Genomic DNA, 20509 nt, shown 5'->3' on the forward strand with positions numbered 1-20509 from the left:
GTGTCAAACTTCACCAAAAAACTGAGCATAACTCGGGTAGTGTGTCACTTTGAGGAAAAAACATTATTTCGCAAATGTTTCATCCTCAGGAGCGGCAAATGTTTCATCCTCGGCATGCAGCCGCCTCAGCGGCCATGTGTCAACAGAAATGGCTACGCGTGTCAGTGGTTCGCCATCACTGGACTAGAAGTTCTACAACTAGGAGGAAAGAAAAAGGCGCATTGAGATTGGTAGGAGGTACGGAGGTGTGGAGGTGCTTGTGGACGGGCTGGCAACCAGGTGCACTGTTGTTGTTGTTGTTTTAAGCTCCTGATTGCTCTGAACTACAGTTCTGGGTGAGACTCTGGGGACTCAGACTCATACGGGGAGAAACTGGACTGTCTGGCATCAGGCCAGAATGCGAGGGCGGCTTTCTCTCAGAGGTGCTCACAGTGATCATTGTTCCTGCGTAGGGGTGCAGGACACGGAGACGCGGGGACCTCTCGGATGCAGGGCTTACTGGCAGCTATTGCTGTTTGTTCTGCCCTGATGATTCCCTGAAACCCTGCCCCACCCAATTTACAACCCCACCCAAGCTGTGCACAGTGGCTTTTGCATATGAATGGCCTGTCCTTTCTCAGCCTAAAACCAGTCAAACTGCAGTTGGGTCAGAGAGCCCCAAAGCTTCCAAAAGAAGGCCCAAGGCCTGGCAGCAGCAGCCTGCCTTGCTTCACAGGTGGGCCTCATCTGGGCACTTCCAAACTCTATACAAAGAAGAGGAATCTGCATTATCTCTCTGCAACTCCTGCTGGGTGGCCTCAGGCAGTGGCTGACTTTGCACCTCCTTGGAGATCCAAGAGCCAGTGTACCCTGTGGTCAGTGTGAGACCATATCAGATTACAACTCTTCACATCCATAAGCGACACACTCAAGGGGCAGACTTAAGTGAGCACCAAAGCCCCACTGAAGCAAGTCCTGCCCCATTAGGGTGTCTCCTACACAGCAGTTCTTCCATTATTGACACAGCTGGTCCTCACAGCAATTGGCCAGGAGGTCAATTCCTCCGAGCGATACCAACAACAATCAAGGCTAAACTACAACAAGACTGTGCACACAGCCCACAAAGGGGTGCACCAAGAGTGTCCACCTCAGGTAACTGGGGAGGCTAAGCCACTGGGCCCTATAGGACACCTACCACACAAGGCCACTCTATCAACACAGGGAAGCAGCCAATATGCGGAGACAAAGAAACATGTCACAAATGAAAGAAATGGAGGAAAGCAAACTACTAGATATAGAGTTCAAAACCACAATTATAAGGTGACTCAAGAATCTTCTAGAAACATCTGAGGAACTTAATGAGGCCTTCAAGGATCTTAGTGAGAATGCCAAGAAAAAAACAAAAAACAAAAAAACAAGAAAAGGAAAAGGACCAGTCAGAAATTAAGCAAACACTGACTGAAATAAATAATAATATACAGAGATTCAACAGTAGACTAGAGGATCCCAAGAATCAAATCAAAGATTTGAAATATGAGGAAGCAAAAAACACCCAACCGGAAGAGCAAAAAGAAAAAAGAATCTAAAAATATGAAGACAGTGTAAGGAGCCTCTGGGACAACTTCAAGTGTACCAACATCTGAATTATGGGGGTGCCAGAAGAAGAGAGAGAGCAAGATATTAAAAATCTATTTGAAGGGTGAGGCCACGCGCCCCTGGGTCCGGGTGAAGCTAGATCCCGGGTCCGGGTGAGGCCGTGTGCCCCTGGATCCGGATGAGGCTGGGTCCCGGGCCCGGGCGAGGCCACGCGCCCCTGGGTCCGGGGTGAGGCCACGTGCCCCTGGGTCCGGGTGAAGCTGGATCCTGGTCCGGGTGAGGCCATGAGCCACTGGATCCAGGTGAGGCTGGGTCCCGGGTCCAGGTGAGGCCGCGCGCACCTGGGTCCGGGTGAGGCCACGTGCCCCTGGGTCCGGGTGAGGCCATGCGCCCCTGGGTCTGGGAGAGGCCACGCGCCCCTGGGTCCGGGTGAAGCTGGATCCTGGTCCGGGTGAGGCCGTGAGCCCCTGGATCCGGGTGAGGCTGGGTCCCGGGTCCGGGTGAGGCCACGCGCCCATGGGTTCAGGTGAAGCTGGATCCCGGGTCTGGGTGAGGCCGTGTACCCCTGGATCCGGGTGAGGCTGGGTCCCGGGTCCGGGTGAGGCCGCACGCACCTGGGTCTGGGAGAGGCCACGCGCCCCTGGGTCCAGGTGAAGCTGGATCCTGATCCGGGTGAGGCCGTGAGCCCCTGGATCCGGGTGAGGCTGGGTCCCGGGTCCGGGTGAGGCCACGCATCCCTGGGTCCGGGTGAGGCCTCGCGCCCATGGGTCCAGGTGAAGCTGGATCCCGGGTCCGGGTGAGGCCGTGTACCCCTGGATCCGGGTGAAGCCGTGCCCCTGGGTCTGGCCGAGACCAAACCAGAGGGAGTCGGACCTGCATTACCACCACTTATCCACCATCCAGAGCTGAGGGGTCAGTGCCGACATGTACACATAAGGAACTGGTGGACATTGATATTGGGTCTCAAAAGAACTGTTGGTCCAGAAAGAAACTCACTACAGACTGATTCATTTGCCTGTCAGCATAACTATTATTGCTCGTCTCACATTCAGTTCTTATATCTCTAGTGACACATGATCTTGCTCATCTAGGGGAAATGATAAACAACATAGACTGATGAACAAGAACAGACCCAGAAACAAGGAGGCATCGATCGGACTATCGGGCATCAGAGGGAGGATAGGGGAGGTTGGGGGGAGGGGGGAGAGATCAACCAAAGGACTTGTGTGCATGCATATGAGCCTAACAAATGGTTAAGTTCAACAGGGGGTTGGGGCATCCGTGGGGAGGGGTGTGGGATGGGAATGGGGGGATGAGGACAAATATGTGACACCTTAATCAATAAAGAAATTTAAAAAAAAATCTATTTGAAGAAATAATGACAGAAAACTTCCCTTACCTGGTGAAAGAAATAGACTTACAAGTCCAAGAAGTGCAGATAACCCCAAACAAGAGAAATCCAAAGAGGACCACACCAAGACACATCATAATTAAAATGCCAAGGGCAAAAGACAAAGAGAGAATCTTAAAAGCAGCAAGAGAAAAAAAGTTAGTTACCTACAAGGGAGCACCCATATGACTGTCAGCTGATTTCTTAACAGAAACTATGCAGGCCAGAAAGGAGTGGCAAGAAATATTCAAAGTGATGAATAGCAAGAACCTACAACCAAGATTACTCTACCCAGCAAAGCTATCATTTAGAATTGAAGGTCAGATAAAGTGCTTCACAGACAAGAAAAAGCTAAAGGAGTTCATCATCACCAAACCAGGATTATATAAAATGCTAAAGGGTATTCTTTAAGAAGAGGAAGAAGAAAAAAAAGGTAAAGATAAAAAATTATGAACAACAAAGTGACAACAAATACATATCTATCAACAAGTGAATCTAAAAATCAAATGAATAAAAAATTTGATTAACGGAATAAACTGGTGAATGTAATAGAATCAGGGGTACAGAAAGGGAGCAGACAGACAATTCTCAAGGGGAAGGGGTGTGAGGGGTATAGGAAGAGATTGGACAAAAATCATACACCTATGGACGAGGACAGTGAGGGGGGCGGTAAGGGCATGGGGTGGGGTGGGAACTGGGTGGAGGGGAGCTATGGGGGGAAAAAAGAGGAACATCTGTAATAATCTGAACAATAAAGATTTAAAAAAAAAAAAAGAAGTGAAGGATAAGGGAGAGTTGCAAGAGGCCTAACTGATGTTGAAGGAGAACTCCAGCAGAGAGTCAATATGCAGACCAGGAGAGTTGTACGGGGTTTTTTAGTTGCCATTGTTGTTTGGGCTCTATGTTGTTTGGGCTCTATGAGGGGATCGCTATAAAATCACCAGTTGACCTCTATGCTAAAGGAACAGCGACTTCAGTAACCACACACAACAAAATAACATAGTCTTTACAAAAAATAGTTTAGAAAAGTCATTAAACAAACAACTATAATGCACAACAAGCAGCAGCAACAAACCTGGAGGTCAGGGGGAGAATGTTATTTCCAGAGTTACTGCATTATAATAATCAAAATGTCCAATTTTCAACAAAAATTACAAGGCATGCAAAGAAATAAAGTATGGTTTGGTCATAAGAAAAAATAAATGAAGAAAAAATGTTTCTGAGGAATTTCGACAAAAACTTTAAATCAACTGTCTTAAATATGCTCTAAAAGCTAAAGGAAGTGATGTTCAAAAAACTAAAAGAATTGTATTAATATATTTAATGGTATAAAAATAAATGAAACCAGATAGAGAATATCAATAAAGATAGAGAAATTATAAAAAGGAACCAAACAGCCCTGGCTAGTTTGCTCAGTGGTTAGAGCATCGGCCTGCAGACTGAAGGGTAGAAGGTTCAATTCCAGTCAAGGGCACATGCCTTGGTGGCAGGTTCAATCGCCAGCACTGGTTGGGGCTCGAGTGGGAGGCAACCAATTGATGTGTGTCTCTCGCATTGATGTTTCTCTCTCCCTCTTTCCTTCCCTCCCTTCTACTCTGTCTAAAAAAAAAAAAAATAAAAAGAAAAAGAAAACAAAAAAGTCCATGGGAAAAATATCTTCTGGTGAGGATTAAAAAAAAAGAAGAAGAAGAAGAAGAAGGAACCAAACAGAAATGCTGGAGTTGAAAAGTACAAAAACTGGAATGAACTCTAAATAGAAGGTGTCCACACTACATGTGAACAGGCTGAAGAATCAGTGAACTCTGTTTTAAATGTATTTTTTATTGTTGATAATATTACAGATATCTCCCGTTCCCCCCATTTCCCCTCTTCCTCCTAGTCAGTGAACTTTTAGCTAGATCAATTGAGATGATCAAGTCTGAGGAAAAAAATTAAAAAGGAATGAAGAAAACAAACAGAGCCTCAGAGACTAGTGCAGTGATGGCGAACCTATGACACGCGTGTCAGCACTGACACGCGTAGCCATTTCTGATGACACGCGGCTGCATGCCGAGGATGAAACATTTGCTGCTCCTGAGGATGAAACTTTGCGACTAGAGTCTTGGAGTTAGTTTTTTCCTCAAAGTGACACACTACCTGAGTTATGCTCAGTTTTTTGGCGAAGTTTGACACACCAAGCTCAAAAGGTTGCCCATCACTGGACTAGTGGGATACCATCAAACATATCAACATATGCAAAATAGGAGTCCCAGAAGGAGTTGAGAAAGAGAGGAATAGAGAGATGGGGGGTGGGGAGGGAGAGACAGAAAGAGAACATTATACTTACAAGAAGCTCAACAAATTCCAAGTAGGATAAACTCAAAGAGATACAATGAGATAAACACTTAGATACATCATAATCAAACTTAAAAAGCTAAAGCTCACTGGTTGGAGTACTGTCCCAAACACCAAAGGGCGACGGATTCCATTCCCAGATAGAGCACATACCCAGGTTGCAGGTTCAATCCCTGGTCAGGGTGTAAGCAGGAGGCAGCTGATGAACGCCTCTCTCTCTTTCTCTCTCTCTGTCTCTCTCTCTGTCTCTCTGTCTCTGTCTCTGTCTCTCTCTCTCTCTCTCCCCCCCCCATTTTCTCTCTCTAAAATCAATTAAAACTTTCCTGTAAATCAATAAGAGAGTCTTAAAAGCAGGAAGAGAAATAATTATTTGCCTACAAGGGATTCTCATTAAGATTAACAGCTGATTTCTCATCAGTCACCATGGAGATTATTAGGTACTGGATAAAATATTCAAAGTGCTGAAAGAAAAGACTATGGACCAAGAATGTTACATTTAACAAAAGTATACTTCATAAAAGGAGAAATTAAAATATTCCCACATAAACAAAAACTGAGGAAATTCATTGCTAACAAACCTGTCCTATCAGAAATACTAAAGTAAGTCCTTTAGGCTGAGTGAAAGGATATTAGAGAGAACTTGAATCCACATGAAGAAAAAAGAACACTGATAAAGATAACTACATGGACATATGTAAAAGGCAGTATAAATGTACTTTTTCTTTGTAACTATGTTTCTCCTATCTGATTTACAATATAACTGCATAGAGCAATAATTATAAATCTTGTCTTAATGGGTGCACAATGTATAAAGATATCATTTATCTGACAATAACACTACAAAAGAAAGGGAGGGAACAGAGCTATATAGATGCAAAGTTTTCGTATCCTATTGACATTAAGTTGGTATTATTCTGAACCAGACTGTGAATTATGTGATATTTACAGATAAATAACAATGGAAGTATTACTGTATTTTGGTTTGTAACTTTTCCCTATGTAATTTAAAAGACAAATGGGTAAAACAATAATTATATATCTATGTTAATAAACACAATGTTTAAAGATATGATTTGTGACAATAAAAACATGAAGGGAGGAATGGAGCTGTATAGGAGCAAAGTTTTTATATACTATTGAAGCTAAGTTAGTATTAATTCAAACTAGTTTGCTATAAATTTGAAACATAAATTATAACCTCCAGGGTAGCCATTAGTAAAATAACTAAAAATATAGAGAAAAGGAAACAAGGAGGGAATCAAAATGATGTAGTACAAAATATTAATTAAACAAACAAAAAAGGCAATAATAGAGTAACTGAGGGGGAAAAAAAGATCCAATATACACTGGAAACAAATAGGAAAATGGCAGAAATCCTTCCTTATCAATAATTTGTTTAAATGTAAATGGATTACACGCTCAAATCCAAAGGCAGATACTGGCAAAGCAAAATGGATTAAAGAAACATGATCCAGACCTGGCTGGTGTGGGTCAGTGGTTAGAGCATCAACCTGCGCACTGAAGGGCTGTGAGTTCGATTCCCAGTCAAGGGCACATACCTGGGTTGCAGGTTTGATCCCCAGCCCCCGTCAGGGTGTGTGCAGGAGGCAACCAATCTTACATTGATGTTTCCCCCTCTCTCTCCCCCTCCCTCCCTTCCTTCCACTCTCTCTAAAAATCAATGGAAAACAAAACAAAAACATGATTCAACCATGCATATGCTCTCTTCAAGAGACTCACTTTATGATGTAAATAGGTTGAAAGTGAAAGAATGGGAAAGATACTCCATTGAAATAAAAACCGCAAAAGAGCTGGAGTAGCTATAATAATAATATCAGACAAAATGCACTTTAAGTCAAAAATTACTTTAAGAAAAAGAAAGCCATGGCCTAGCCGGTTTGGCTCAGTGGATAGAGTGTCACCCCAAGGACTGAAGGGTCGTAGGTTCTCCTCCGCCCTTCCACTCTCTCTAAAAATCAATGGAAAATTATCCTCAGGTGAGGATTAACAGAAAAAGAAAGCCATTACATATTAGTATGTGTCAATCATCAAAAAAAATAACAATTATAAATATACATGTGCCTAAAAACAGAGTTTCAAAATATGTGAAACAAACTAACAGAGTTGAAGGAAGAAATAATGAGAAATTAATAGTTGAGGACTTCAATATCTTACTTTCAATAGTGGAACTAGGCAGAAGGTCAAGAGCAAACAGAGGACTTGAACAACACTATAAGCTAACTAGACATAACAGACATATATAGAACACGTCACCACAACCCGGGCAGGTGCCCTGACAGGGAATTGACCCATGACCTCCTGGTTCATGGGTCAAGGTTCTTGGGCCAGGGTATGCCTTCTATGTGGGAGGCACCTCTGGCTGTGGAGAAACAAGACAGACCAGCGTAGGCCCAGGATAAAGGGGACCAGAACGAGGGCTTCAGGGTGATCCAAGAGGAAGATATGGTCTTGAGATTTGGGTTGTGGTTCATCCATCATGCCCACAGGGCAGGAGAGCAGGCAGGTGTCAGGCATAGGGGTATCAGGGTGCATGTATTAGTCACGTTGGGATGCCATACCATAGACAGGGTAGTTTATACTACAGAAATGTATTTTCTCACAATTCTGGAGGCTAAAAGTCCAAGATTAAGGTGTCGATAGAGTTGGTTTCTTCTGTACCTCTCTTCTTGGCTAGCACATGGCTGTCTTCTCCCTGTGTCATCACCTGGTTTCTCCTCTGTTTCTATGTCCTAATCTCTTCTTATAAGAGACAGAAAGCAGATCAGTGGTTGCTTAGAGATGGGAGAGAGGAGAGAAGATTGGGGTGGGGGTGGTGATAGCTAAGGGATGCAGGGATTCTTTTTTTTTTTTTAAATACACTTTATTGATTTTTTACAGAGAGGAAGGGAGAGGGATAGAGAGCCAGAAACATCGATGAGAGAGAAACATCGACCAGCTGCCTCCTGCACACCCACCACGGGGGATGTGCCCACAACCAAGGTACATGCCCCAACAGGAATCGAACCCGGGACCCTTCAGTCCGCAGGCCGACACTCTAACCACTGAGCCAAACCGGTTTCGGCGGATGAAGGGATTCTTTATGGAGTGATGTAAATGTCCTAAAATTAACTGTGGTGATGGTTGAACAACTGTATGAATTGTACACATTTAATGGGTAAATTACATGGTACATGAATTATATCTCAATATAACTATTTTTAAACAAAGAAAGTAAGTGAAAAAGGTGAAGGGGACTAAGAGGTATAAACTTTCAGTTATCAAAGAAATAAGTCACATGGATATAAAGTACAGCACAGAGTATACAGTCAATACTATCATAATAACTGTACAGTGACAGATGGTTACTAGACTAACATAGTGACCACACTGTAAGGTATACAAATATAGAATCACTATGCTGTACACCTAAAATTAAAATAATATTGTAAGTCAACTACACTTTAATTTAAAAAAAGAAGAAGAAAGTAAGTACAGGGAGAGTAAAACTAAAGGTCACGGCTGATGATGAAGTTGAACCTTCCAAGAGGACGAAGGATTGCAAGTCAGTAAGCATGGAAGCAAGTTTAAGGGTGTTCACATTGTAGATGCTAATCAAGAAGGAGGAAAAGAAAAACAAAGACTAAAAAGTATTACTAAAATCTTCCACAAATAGTCTATGTGATGATAGTGCTTTTTTTTTGGGTGGGGGGAGAAATGAAAACTGCCCTTTAAAACCTTTCCTTTGGGGTTCTTAAAGTACCAAGTTGAGTCTGGGAACATTTGCCAAAGGCAAGAAGACTGCCCTAAACCAAGCAAATGTTTAGTGTTCAGAAGTCTGTAGTAAAGATGATAGAATAAAACAAAAAGCATCAGAAACTGCTGATGCACTGCTGAGACCAATCCCGTGCAGCACAAGCTGTGTGCAAGGAGCGGGTGGGGAGGCTATGTTCTTCTGAACTCGTTTCTTTTCTGAGCACAAGTGCTTTCTGTGTCTTCCCAACAAAGCAGAACCTACTCGCTCGGGAAACACACCAGCCTTTGTCCCACTGCAGTGCGGATGGTTTTGTTCTTCCCATCTTGGCTGTTCCTCAGTCGTGAAAAGCAGCATGCCCTGGTTTCAGAAAGGTCAGCAGTTCACGGCTCCAGATGGAACACAGGGGGGAGCACTTCCAAGTCTGAGGAGTTGATGTGTCACTGCTGACTGAGGACACTGTAGTTTCCCAGCCCCCTCAGGGCACTCACACATCTCCACCACACTGATGAGTCAGTTTTCCTTGGGAGTCATGCGGGTGCTCAGATGAAGCCTTGTTCTGCATCCTAGCGCTCAGCCCGGGGCCCAGCTCAGAATGGATCCCCAGAAAATGAGGTGGCTGAGGCTGGGGTTCATTTACATGTGTCTTATCTGCTCTGGCTGCCATAACAAGACACCACAGACTGGGGCTTCAACAACAGTGTTCTCATAGTTCTACAGGCTGGAAGCCCAAGGTCAAGGTCCTGGCAACATAGGTTTCATCCTGAGGCCTTTTCTCCTGTCTTGTGGGAGGCCACCATCTCTCCATGTGCGCACATGACCTCTTATTTGAGGGAGAGGGAAGGAGGGAGAGCAATGGCGAGCTCTGGTCTCTTCTCCTTCTCATAAAGATGCTAATCTTATCATGGGGTTCTGCTCTCCTGGCCTCATCTAACTCTAACTCCCAAAGATCCTTCCTCACCCGGCCAGTGAAGCTCAGTGGTTGAATGTCGACCTATGAACCAGGAGGTCATGGTTCGATTCCCAGTCAGGGCATATTCCTTGTTGCAGGCTTGATCCCCAATAGGGGATGTGCAGGAGGCAGCAAATCAATGATTCTCTCTTATCATTAATGTTTCTCTGTCTCTCCCTCTCTCTTCCTTTCTGAAATCAATATCTATACAAAGACCCCTTCTCCAAACTCCATCACGTTGGTGTTAGGGCTTCAACACAGGAATTGGAGAGCGGAACAATTCAGTCCATTAACAACATGCAATATACCGAACATCACTATGCCAGGTACAAATCAATCAACTTTAAATGAAAGTACAATATGCATATAGAAAAGTATATAAGGGTGAAACTACAGACTGATGAATTTTCACAGAGTAAACAAACCGAGGTAACCATTACCCAAGTTAAAAAAAAATAAAAAAAAAAAGCATATTCCAGCATCCCAGGGTCCTCCTCCTGCTCCCTGTCAGTATTCTTAGCCTCGGCCTCAAAACTAAGACAAACACCACAGACTCATTTTGCTACACAGTATGGATTCTTTTGTGTCTGGCTTCTTTGGTTCAATATTACACTTGTGTGTGTTCATTTTCATTGCTGTATAGTATCCCACTGTATGAATAATTGTTCTACTGTTAATGGACATCTCCGTTTCCAGTTTTTATTATGAATAATGCTTCTATGACTGCCCCACCCCCACACCACACACTCACACACATTTCTGTTGGGAATGTACCTAGATGTCAAACTGATGGGTCACGGGAACATGTGTGCCCACTGTGGTAGGTAGGCTAAAGAGTTTCAAAGTGGTAGGATGAATTTACCCTCCTACCAGCCACTTAGTTCACCTTGTTCTACTCTTGCCAACACTTGAGATTGTCAGTCATTTAAATGTCTACCATTCTGGTGGGTGTACGTTTTTACATTTGCATTTCCCCGGTTCTAATGAGATTGAATGCCTTTTCATACTGTATTGTTCACCTGCATATCTTCTTTTTTATAAAATGCCTGTGCAAGTCTGTTGCCCATTTTATAAAATGCCCGTTCAAGTGAGTTGTCCTTTTTTAAAAGATTTGGATCTGTGGGCATTCTTTATATATTCTCAAAATGAGCCCTCTGTCAGTTAAATGTGCTGGAAGTATTTTCTCTCACTGCATGATGTCTTCTCACTCTCTTAATCGTGTGTTTTGATAAAGAAAAGCTTGTAAGTCTAATATAGCCCAATTTATCAGCATTTTCTTCTACGATTAGTGCTTTCTGGGTCCTGTTTAAGAAATCTTCCCATATACCAAAGCCATGAACATATTCTCGTGTTAACTTTGAAGATTTTTATTATTTTACAACTACATTTGGATTTATAATCTACACAATATACATTTTTATTTTGTTTTTATTTATGTACAACTTGGATATGGTGCACAAATCTTAAGTGCTCAGCTTGATGAATTTTTACATGTGTGTATATGTGTGTATGTATATGTATATATATAACAATTACACAGATTGAGATGTTAAACATTCCTCACATTCTAGAAAGATCTCTCATACCTCCTCCAGTCAATAATTCCTAAAAGTAACATTACTCTGCATCTATCACTATTATTTTTTTGAACTGTTCCCAAAAAGCCTGTGTTTGAACTTTATATACATGAAACCATACATTTTGTACTCTTTTGTCTGATTATATTTTGCTCAACATTGTGGAAGTGAGATTCATCCATGCTGTTGCATGTTGTAGTCAGCACTTCATCCATTTTCATTGTTGTATAGATTCCAGAGTATGCAGGCATCACAACTTGTTTATGCACTCTTCTTTTGAAAGGCATTTGGGCTGTTTCTTAGTTTAGGGTTTTATGATAAATTTGCTATATTCTTGTACATCTCTTTCAAAGAACATAAGCACTCATTGCTGTTGGATATGTGCCAGGACACACAAAATTTAGATGTTACCATGTTATAAAAACATTTAGATTTATCAAGATCTCCCTGCCACATACATATAGCATTTTATTTGTTCCCACATCTATAATTCTTAGTTAAAAAATGTTAAAACTAGTATTTTCTAGTTTCATTTTGAAATAATTTCTGACTTACTAAAAGTTGTAAAAATAGAACAAAGAATTCCCACATGTCCAAATTCCTCAATGTTAACATGTCCCTGTATTTTCTTTTTTGTTATTAATCCTCCTCCGAGGATATTTTTTCATTGATTAGAGAGAGTGGAAGGGAGAGGGAGAGACAGAGAGAAACATCGATGTGAGAGAAACACATCAATTGGTTGCCTCACCCTGAACAAGCTGTCGACACAGATATGTCACCTCAGTGTGCTTTGGAGGAACTATAGTGTTCTGTCAGCCAGGGTGAGGATGGGGAGCAGAGGTCAAGTCTGGCAATCTAGAGGGGCCCCAGAGTCCAGCCCATGTCTTCTCTGGAGACAAAGAAGAAGGTCAAATGTGGCCTTGTGTTTCTAGGAGATCCTCACTCACCTTTCTAGCTCTCCCCAAGCTGGGACCTGCTCACATGTTCAAACACCAAGCCCAGCACAGAAACTTGCTGTGCCAACTGGGCTTTTCTAGTGAGGCTCTCTGGGAGCATAGTCACCAAGTGGGTTGATATACAGGCAGATTCAAATTTATAACTGGACCGAGTCCCCACAGCTCATTCTGCAAGCCAAGGGTTAAACAGGAGTGGGGTGTGGAGAGAAGTAAGGTCTCCAGGTTAGCTTACAAAACCAATAACTCACAAAGCAGTTGCATGGACAATTGAGGACTATGAATGGAAACTGCACTCAGAACACAATTCTTACAAGCTCAAGACTTTGACCTAGGTGCCAGGCAGATAATTTCACCTTGTTCAGTACAGTTCTTCTCAGCAAAGCCCACTTCAGCATCCCTGATGGGCCAGGCACTGGGAAACCAAGAATGGGGAAGGTCAGGTTTCTACCCTTGAGCAGCTTACAGTGGTGAGAGGTTTCTGCCATGGGATAGACCCAGGAACATCAAGACGTCAGTGGATGGTGGAACCTGGAACCCACTGTCCCAACAGATGTATTCAGATTGGAAGGTCATGAGCAGGCCTGCCCAGTGGGTAGTTAAGCCTGGCTGCTGCCAGGCATGTTTCACTCAGAGGTACTAATCTACCAGTGGTTATATGATAGTCTATTTTCTTTTATAGTTCAATGTTCCTTGTTTTGAATTTAAAATTTTTTTCCAATTACAGTTGACATTTAATTTTGTATTTGTTTCAGGTGTACAGCATAGTGAGTAGACATTTACGTAACTTATGAAGTGATTTCCCTGATAAGTCTAGTACCTACCTGATTATTGACTACATTCCCTATGCTGTACTTTACACATCCTCCTGATTATTTTTTATGGTAGTGGTTGAAACTAATTTTTGCTTGTTTTTAATAGCTTCAAATTTTTCAAAAACCTTACAATGACAGTTCTCAAAATGAAATTTGGAATATCATCTTTGTACTTCTTTTTTTTTTTTTAATGAATCTTTATTGTTCAGATTACAATTGTTTCTCCTTTTTCCCCACATATCTCCCCACCACCCAGTTCCTACCCCCCCCCTCTTCCCTTACCTCCCCCCCCCCCGCTGTCCTTATCCATAGGTGTATGATTTTTGTCCAGTCTCTTCCCATACTCCCCACACATACACCCCTTTCCCCCTGAGAATTATCAATCCACTCCCATTCTATGCCTGATTCTATTAAGTTCACCAGTTTATTCTGTTCCTCAGATTTTTAATTCACTTGACTTTTAGATTCACTTGTTGACAGATACGTATTTGTTGTTCATAATTTTTATCTTTCTTCTTCTTTTTCCTCTTTTTAAAGAATACCATTCAGCATTTCATATAATGCTGGTTTGGTGGTGATGAACTCCTTTAGCTTTTTCTTATCTGTGAAGCTCTTTATCTGCCCTTCAATTCTGAATGATAACTTTGCTGGGTAGAGTAGTCTTGGTTGTAGGTTCCTGCTATTCATCACTTTGAATATTTCTTGCCACTCCCGTCTGGCCTGCATGGTTTCTGTTGAGAAATTAGCTGATAATCGTATGGGAGCTCCCTTGTAGGTAACGAACTGTTTTTCTCTTGCTGCTTGTAAGATTCTCTCTTTGTCTTTTGCTCTTGGCATTTTAATTATGATGTGTCTTGGTGTGGTCCTCTTTGGATTCCTTTTGTTTGGGGTTCTGTGTGCTTCCTGGACTTGTAAGTCTATTTCTTTCATCAGGTGGGGGAAGTTTTCGTTCATTATTTCTTCAAATAGGGTTTCAGCATCTTGCTCTCTCTCTTCTTCTGGTACCCCCATAATTCTGATGTTGGTTCGCTTGAAGTTGTCCCAGAGGCTTCTTACACTATCTTCAACTTTCTGAATTCTCTTCTCTTCATGCTTCTCTGGAAGAGTGTCCTTGGCCTCTTTGTATTCCAAATCTTTGAGTTGATTCTTGCAATCCTCTAGTCTGCTTTTGGGTCTCTGTATAATATTTTTTATCTCAGTCAGTGTATGTTTAATTTCTAGTTGGACCTCATTGAATTTATCGGCCTTTTCCATGAAATTCTTGAAAAACCTTATAACCGTGGTTTTGAACTCTATGTCCAGTCGCTTGTTCTCCTCCATTTCTTTGGTTTGTGATCTGTTTCCTTGCCTTCTCATATTCTCTGCTTCCCTAAGTTGGTAGGGTAGTTTTGTGTACTAGGTGTCCTATTGGTTCAACGGGTCAGCCTCCCAATTACTTGAGGTGGACACTCTTGGTGTACCCTTGTGTACTGTGTGTCCCCCAGCAGGAGCTACAGCAAGGGCTAGTTTTCTCCTCCTTTGCTTGGGCGGTTTTGGAGCAGTCTGACTGGAGCTGCAGTTGGTTAAGCTGCTCCAGAACAGGCCATTTATATGCAAAAGCCGCTGTGTGGAGCCGGGGCGGGTTTGTAGAATGTGCGGGGCGGGGCCTCAGGGCTGGGTGGGGTCTCAGGGCGTCACTAGGCTGGGGCGTGGCCAACGGCGATGGCTGCCATCAGCCGTCTCTGCCTTTCCACGTTTCCAAGTCCCTGCGCCCCGCGCTCCAGCGCAGTAAACAATGATTGCTGGGCGCACCACTGCAAAAGTCACTCTCACTTTCCGACCCGATGGCCGAGAGTCCAGCTTCTCCCCGTAGGTGCCTGGGTCCCCCGAGTGTCCCCAGAAACTGGATTTCAGAGTGATCGGGAGCTTGTCTCCCTGTGGGTTGAAGAAAAGCCACGCACCCAGCCGCCCGCCACCGGCCTGATTCGCGTGGCTCTGTACCTCAGCTTTTCAGCGATTGTGCTTCTTTCTCTTCTTAGTTGTAAATCTTCCACTCAGCCAGCTTTCCCGTGGTTCTGGGTGGTAGACGTTTTTGTCTTTTAGTTGTATTTTTGAAATTGTTGTGTGAGGCAGCAGATTAGTTGTTTAACTATGCCGCCATCTTGGTTCCTCTCTCATCTTTGTACTTCTTAATCCCTTCCCTTTTCCATCCAGCCTTCTAACCAACCTCCCATCTGGCATCTATGAGTTTGTTTCTGTTTTATTTATTTTGTTATTAGATTTCACATATAAGTGGTTTTGTTTTTCTCTCATTTCACTTAGCATAATATCTTCTAGGTCCATTCATGTTGTTGCAAATGGTGAGATTTCATTCTTTTTTAATGGCCAAGTAATATTCCATTGTATGTATGTATCACATCTTCTTTATCCAATCATTTATTGATAGACACTTGGGTTGCTTCCATATTTTGGCCATTGGAAATAATGCTGCAATGAACATAGGGATGCATGTATCTTTTCAAACTGATGTTTTGGATTTTTCAGATAAATACCCAGAAGTGGGATTGTTGGGTCATATGGTAGTTCTATTTTTAATTTTTTTGAGAAACCTCCACACTGTTTCTGTAGAGGCTTCACCAGTTTGCAATCCCACCAACAGTGCAGAAGGGTTCTCTTTTCTTCACATCCTCACCAACACATTGTTTGTTGGTTTATTGACGTTGATAGCCATTGTGATAGGTGTGAGGTGATATTGCACGCACTATTAATTTGCATTTCCCTGATGATTAGTGACATTGAGCATCTTTTTATCTATTGGCCATCTGTAGGTCCTCTTTGGAGAAGTGTCTATTCAGGTTCTCTGCCCGTTTTTAAAATCAGATTGTTTGTCTTTTTGGTATTAAGTTGTATGACTTCTTTATATATTTCGGATATTAACCCATTATCAGATATACCATTGGCAAATATCTTCTCCCATTTAGCAGGTTGTCTCTTCGTTTTGTTGATGATTCCTTTGCTGTGCAAAAATTTTTCAGTCTGATGTAATCCCATTTGTTTATTTTTTTATTTTCTTGCTTGAGGAAACATCAAAAAAAAAAAAAAAACACCAAGAGCAATGTCAGAGAGTTTACTGCCTATGTTTTCTTTTAGGAGTTTTATGGTTAGGATCTCACATATAAGTCTTTAGTTCACTTTTAGTTTCTTCTTATATATGGTGTAAGAAAGTGATTCTCTATTCTGTTCCATTGATCTATGTGTCTCTTTTTATGCCAGCGCCATGCTGTTTTGATTACTATACCCTTATAGTATAGTTTGATATCAGGTAGTGTGATACCTTTAACTTTGTTCTTCTTTCTCAAGAATGCTTTGGCTATTTGGGGACTTTTGTGGTTCCACATAAATTTTAGGATTATTTGTTCTAGTTCTATGAAAAATGCCATTTGTATTTGCTGGGATTGAATTGAAACTGTAGATTGCTTTGGATAGAATGAACATTTTTAAATAATATTTTTTATTTATTTCAGAGAGGAAGGGAGAGGAGAGAGAGAGAGAGAGAGAGAGAGAGAGAGAGAGAGAGACATCAATGATGAGAGGGAATCATTGATTGGCTGCCTCCTGCAAGACCCATACTGCATATCAAACCCGTAACCCGGGCATATGTCCTTGACAGGAATCGAACCTGGAACTCTTTAGTCTGCAGGATGACGCTCTACCCACTGAGCTAAATCAGCTAGGGTTAGAATGGACATTTTAATGATGTTAATTCTTCCCATCCATGGGCATGATAAATGCTTCCATTTATGTGCATCTTCTATTTCTTTCTTCAGTGTCTTTTTAATTTCCAAGTACAGGTCTTTTGTCTCCCTGGTTAAATTTATTCCTAGGTATTTTTTATGTGTTTGTAAATGGAATTATTCTCTTAATTTCTCTTTCTGATAGTTTGTCATTGGTGTATAAAATACAATCAATTTCTGAATATTAGTTTTGTATCCTACTGCTTTACTGAATTCATTTATCAGTTCTAGTAGTTTTTTGGTGGACTTTTTAGGGTTCTCTCTATGTAGTATAATTTCATCAATAAATAATGACAATTTTATTTCTTCCTCTATAGTTTGGATGTCTTTTATTTCTTTTTCTTGTCTGATTTCTGTGGCTATGGAGTCCAATTTCACCTAGAAAGGAGACACACCCACCAGCTGTTTCTTCCCTCTCCAACTCACAAAGTAATACATTCTTCATACTGTTCTGGATTTTTACCAACCTCCTCTCTCACATTCCTTGAAAACATTAGCATTTTCAAAGAAAAAGAAATGAACGACAGTGGAAGAGTCCAGTCTGATAACAGGTCATCTTTTTTGCCTGAGTCTCCAACCCCGAAATCTTGCATTATTGGACCAAGGCCACAGTTAACTACAGTACTTCATCAGACTTAAGATGCCGCTGATATTAAGAGCACCAAGATGCTCTGTGCCACCAAGAAAAACAAACTGACAGCTTAATGAGATACCAAGGAAGGCACCATCCACTGTGGGATCCAACTCAGCTCATAGCTGTTCAAATGTGAACAAAGATACATCCTAGAACCAATTTAAAATAAATTCTGATTAGTCTGACATACTCTAAGCATTGTATTAGGTATCAAGAAGAGAATATGGGAGAGGACAAAAGTGATGATACCGAGCCTCTTCCCCCAGTCAAATAGGGAGACACACTCAGCATCTAAATTTCACTTCTCTTTCCACCCTCTCCCTCCCAAGCCCCTAATATCCAACTAGCCAGGACCTGTACCTCCTCAATCTCACTCATTCTTTCCAAGCTAAGGACTGAAACCATCTCAGAACTTGGCCTCCTGGCTCAGCCATACCTGCTTCTCTTCAATTCAGCCAGCGCGGGGCAGGGGGCTGTGGCTTCATATGCCTAACTCATCCCACTGCAGGGCCAGTACCTCCCAAAAACAGCAAGCCCAAGACTAAAGCCTTTAACCTTAGCCTCCCTCCTCAACTCTTCCACCCTCCAGTATTGTTTCACAGTGTGACTACCATGGCACCTCACTTTTTTTCTTCTTTTACTTTGCTGGCTACCAGAAAAATAAAGTAACCTGTCTTAAAGTGTGGCCATGAGGCCAAATAATTATGGAATCCAAAGGGCTTTGAGCCTTGATGAAAAAAGATGCACGATTAGCTCAGAATATTACAACTGTCTTGTTTTTATGAATACTGCTTTCTCAAGTTGTCTTATTCTTTTTAAAAAAAAAAAAAAATGTGGTTTTGTTGATTTCCGAGAGAGGAAGGGAGAGAGGGATATAAATATCAATGTTGAGAGAGAATCACTGATTGGCTACCTCCTGCAGCGCCTACTGCGGATGGAGCCTGCAACCCAGGTATATGCCCTAACCAGGAATTGAACCCTCACCGGGAATCCAACCGGTGAATCCAACTACTGAGCCACACCAGCTGGGCAAGATGCCTTATTTTTAACGCCATGCTTTATGTCTGTTCTTTTAAACAAATATCTAATAACAAGAATTTTACTGAGGACAGCTGCTCTGGTCAGCAAGGACTCAGCTTACAATCTGAAAGATGAAACGGGATGAGTTCCCCCCTTCCCCCCCAAAAAAAGTCAAACAGTCTCCAGTATCGTAAACTGCACATTCATCAAACTGGGCAGGAGTTAGGAACAGAAAGTCTTTCTGTAAAGAAAAACAGCAGCTACCCTTTGTGCCTAAGGAACATTAGAAAAAAAAACAAACCAAACAAACAAAAAAATAATCACCAAATCAACCAAAATGTAAAGCAATTCTCAAGTTAGTCTGAAAAATGCTCTACCCCAACCAAGTAAACCGTGCCGTGGGGATGGCTGCCCAGGAGAGTAGGGCAGCCGGTCTTGGTTTGGGTTAGGCAGGGTCACAAGGAACCGGCAAACACACAAGCGCCGAACGAGGAGATTCCTGAGAAGGCCAAACAGGCGCCGGGCCTGGGACAGACAGGAATTCTAGTTGGACCGTTTACCGTGTGACCACAGCACTGGGGCTCCTGTAACTTACCTACCAGCAAAATGGAGCTGGCGTCAACCACGTGAGTTGCATGGCTGGCCGTACAGGGTAGGAGGCCTTCAGCACGAAGGGCGGAAGGGCTGGGATCCCAGGGCCAGGGAGAGCACCCGGAAGCGCCAGCACAGAGGGCTGGGCCAGCCAGTGGTCAAGGAAGGGGGTGCAGGCTTCCTTGACCAAGGGTGGAAGGTAGTGGGGGTGGGTGCAGGGAGGGCAGAATGGGGCCAGACAAGCAAGGCAGAGGTACGGGTCCCTACCTCCAGGGCTGCTGGTGTCTCCCTGCGCCTCAGCCTTGATCTCGACAGGAAACTGAGCTCCAGCTCCAGCTCCACTCCTGGCGCATGCGCGGTAACTCAGACGCATCACCCCCACCAGCTAGCCCCTGCAGGCTGCGTGTGCAACCCCACTACATGCGTCCCTGCGTCCCTACCACCCTGCGTGTAGCCCTGTGCGTGCACGCTGCGTGCGTCCCTGCGTCCCTGCCACCCTGCGTGTAGCCCTGTGCGTGCACGCTGCGTGCCTCCCTGCGTCCCTGCGTCCCTGCCACCCTGCGTGTAGCCCTGTGCGTGCACGCTGCGTGCGTCCCTGCGTCCCTGCCACCCTGCGTGCAGCCATGCTGGCCAGGCAGTCTGGTGAGGCGGTCACGGGTTCCTCTCCCGAGCCGTGCGACAGTGCTGGTGGCTTCTCATGTACGAAGTTACTGAATCCTCACCTGAACGAGGACGTCTCCTTTAGAAAAGAGGACGCTGAGCCCTCAAGGGCACCTGGACAGAAGGTGGTGGCGCCAACATTTGAACCCAGAACAGATCGTGACTGCTTGGCCATCTGACCACTTCAGGGTCATCTAAGCACCACAGGGATGTATGCTGAAAGCACGCTGCTCATAACTATACCATCCACGTTATTCTTCGTCTCGTTTTGCTTTGAGAACATATCTGCCTTAGGTGTGTAGCTGAGATGCGTGTGTGTGTGTGTGTGTGTGTGTGTGTGTGTGTGTGTGTGTGTGTTTGGAGGACGTCGGCCTCCAAATTCAAACTCAAATGCTGGTTGAGCCCGACCTGGGCCTGGGCCTGAGCTAGGCCTTTTCTCTTTTTCTATGCCAGCCCTGTCATAGGTTAAAACCCACTCCTACCC

The 20509-nt window shown here is 43.3% G+C and overlaps 1 protein-coding gene across 3 annotated transcripts in view; it reads right to left on the reverse strand.

The window, feature by feature from the left end:
- The window catches only part of FAM178B (family with sequence similarity 178 member B), a 109019-nt gene extending 89336 nt beyond the window's left edge, over positions 1-19683 (reverse strand). For 2 of the 3 annotated variants that reach the window (XM_054727998.1, XM_054727997.1), the window contains exon 1: positions 19633-19683. The gene's annotated coding sequence lies outside the window, so the exon portion shown is untranslated. The remainder of the gene's footprint in view (positions 1-19632) is intronic. The other variant, XM_028132719.2, reaches the window with a different exon arrangement.
- Between the last annotated feature and the right edge of the window lie 826 nt (positions 19684-20509).

The sequence above is a fragment of the Eptesicus fuscus genome, chromosome 16 (assembly GCF_027574615.1).
Source record: "Eptesicus fuscus isolate TK198812 chromosome 16, DD_ASM_mEF_20220401, whole genome shotgun sequence".
Classification (NCBI taxonomy): Eukaryota; Metazoa; Chordata; class Mammalia; order Chiroptera; family Vespertilionidae; genus Eptesicus; species Eptesicus fuscus.